We start from the raw sequence: 3,143 nt of genomic DNA, 5'->3' as shown, positions 1-3,143 counted from the left end.
TTCCATGTGGGCTTTGTTGCTTCTGAGCTAGATGGCCGCTTGTTTACCTTCAGGCCTTTAAGACTCCAGACGCTATATCTTTTGATAGTCGGGCACAATCAGCTTTCTTCACCACATTTGCTTATTCACCCACTTGATAAGAAGAACTTTTAATGATTGTGAGAGTTACATAATGTCCGGTCAACTAAGAAGGGGTGGAGTCTAGCCTGTCAATGATGTTGCAGCTTGATGACCTCATTGGGAGTCATAAAGGAGATAAATAGCTCACTGGAAGCCAGATATACTGATTCTGTGCAAGACATACCTGTTGACAAGCCACATGGTGCTATGCTGGAGCCAGAGCCTTGGAGTTGGAGTAGCCACATGGAGACCCATGCCAGAGCTGAGATGCTTCCACTACCACTGGATCCACAAGACTTTCCACAAGATCTTCCTGCAATTGGCGTCATTTCATGGCTGTGTGAGTCTAAAGAGGAATTTATGGACTAGTATCAACATATGGGGTAATATCAGACTTAGGGACTCGATCTAGATTGGGCTTGGATGTTTTCTTAATATGTAATTACTCTTCACATAAAGCTCTGTCTCATACACATATTGTCTCTGGATTTGTTTCTCTAGTTAAACCGGACTAACACAATGATATTGGTAAAATCATACATCAATCATTTTCTATCAAATCAATTAAGATATATAGCAAACTTAAGGACAAGTGGAACTGTCCTATAAGATCTCAAGGCTGCAATATTTTTGTCTGTTTTAATTTTACTTACTCTGCTGTACTTGCAAAGCATATGCCAGTGCAATAGTGTCTGTACGTACAATTTCATGGCATTGATTATAGTCTTCAAGGTGTGCAACCGTTCTCACCTCCTTTTCAGAATTATTCTTCCTCATTAGCATACACTCACTGTCCCCTAAGGTTCCTATCTTGTCTTGCAAGTTACTGTGAGTTTTATTTTGAAGAGCTAGTTTTTAAAAAGGAGCCCTGTTTGTGTAATGATTAAAAGTTAGTTGTTGGGCTATGGAAAGGTTCATTGTTCAAAACCACCAGTTTTTCCTTGGGAGAAAGACAGAGCTTTCTACTCCCACAAAGAGTTATAGTCTCAGAAACTCATAAGGGCAGTTCTACCCTGTCCTATAGGGTTGCTCTGAGTCAGAACTGATTCAAAGACAGTGAGTTTGCCCTTAAAAGAGCACAGTGCTAATGGCATAGCCTTTTACAGTTAATCTAAAGTATTATTTGCTTTTAGGAAGATTTCATGGGATATTTTTTGGTTTAAGATGTAAAGATGATCTCAGGACAAGAGTGGCAGGGGTTCACTCAACCAGCACGAATGACTCCAGGAAGTCTTGATTGCACTGTCATTTTCAATTCTGCTCTTTACTTCCCCCTCTTTTGATCAGAATTCTTCTATGGAAACTCTGATAAAAATAAATCAGTTCTTGGGCTTTCATGGCAAGGAGGCAGTGAGTGGTTCCCAGAGGCAGATAGCCACACCTTCCCTACCATACTTTGATTCCTAAGTCTCCTTCTTCCCTGTGTCACAATCCAATAGAGGTCAATTGTTGTGTTTTGAACGTCCACTTACAAACTTGTACAATCTGAGGCACCACACAATGCAGTGTGCTGTAGAACAGAACCACAAAACACCTTATTAGGTCATCTGACTGAGATGTCCCTTGACAGCAGGATCCTAAGCATCTAAATCAAACACCAAATCCCATGAGATTTTTGGCTGTGCATAAGCAGGATCAGCAGCTCCTCTTTTCCCCTCTTCTGTCATTGCTTTTTTTTATTATATCTGTCACATGACTTTTGCAAATTTAACTTTTGACAAGAGTACAATATAGTGACCATAATGGGCTGTGCAAACCTATCGTTGATCAATGTTATATGTGTATTCTGTCTACAAGGGACTCCTTTAGTTTCCTATAATCCATGGTAACCCCTAATAAACTTTGTCTATACACTAGCCTTTTATGCAATTGAGAGTATCCATTATGTGTCTGTGGTTGGCTGGTTCTGCATAATATCATGGTTTCCAGTGCCATCCATATGGTTGCATATATCAAGACGTCTCTTCTCCTTTGTCTGAGAAGAGTTCCAGTGTATCTGGACACTGCTGTGGTTATCCCTTCATCTGTTGTGGCCATTTAGATCGTTCCCCCTACTGTTGGTAGTGCTGCACTGAACATTGGTGTACGAGTCTCTCTATCAGTTTTTGCTTTCAAGTGTTTTGGATATAGACCTAGAAGTGGAATTTTTGCTCAGGTAGTAGCTCTATTTTGAGTTTTTTGAGGAACGATCACATTGTTTCCTATATGACTTGATCATTTTACATTCCCACCAGCAATTGATAAGGCCTTCATTTCCTCACATCCTCACCAACGTTTGTTGTTTTGTTTTTGTCTTAGTCATCGTAGGGAGAGTGTAATGCTATCTCATTGTGGTTTTGCTTTGCATTTCTCTGATGATGGCTATTGATGCTGTGCATCTTTGCATGTGTTTGTTGACTATTTTAAAAAATCAGTTTTGGAGGCTCTTCCAGCTTTTATAACAATCCATACATTAATTGTGTGAAGCCCATTTGTACATATGTTGCCATCATCCTTTTCAAAACATATTCTTTCTATTTCAGCCCTTGGTATCAGCTCCTCATGTTTTTCCTCCCTCCTCCAGTGTCACGAACCATTGATGAATCATAAATTATTATTATTTTCATATCTTACACTGCCAGCTGTCTCCCTTCACCCATGTTCTATTGTCCATAACCTAGGTATGTGTGTGTGGTATTTGTGTCTGTGTCATATATCAATCATTGCGATCATTTCCAACTTCCACTCCTCCCCTCCCCCCTACACTCATGGTATTGCTGCTACTACCATTATTGTTACAGAAAGGTTTATCTGTCCTGGATTCCATGTGTCAAGAGCTCTTAACATTCTTCTAGTTAGTTAATGCTTTCTCCTCCCCCCCACTGTCATTGATCCCAGTTCTACCTCACAAATCTGGCTAGACCAGAGCACATATAGATAAGAGTTTATTGGCTATTTGAATGTACTCCTTAGTTATATATTAATTCAAGTGCTTTGCCCATGCTATGATGGGCTATTTATCTTTAGGTGTAAACTCATCTGAT

Source organism: Echinops telfairi, unplaced genomic scaffold (assembly GCF_000313985.2).
Source record: "Echinops telfairi isolate 266 unplaced genomic scaffold, ASM31398v2 ScPeMD7_5;HRSCAF=22, whole genome shotgun sequence".
NCBI classification, from domain to species: domain Eukaryota; kingdom Metazoa; phylum Chordata; class Mammalia; order Afrosoricida; family Tenrecidae; genus Echinops; species Echinops telfairi.
Note: the sequence above shows the minus strand (reverse complement) of the source record.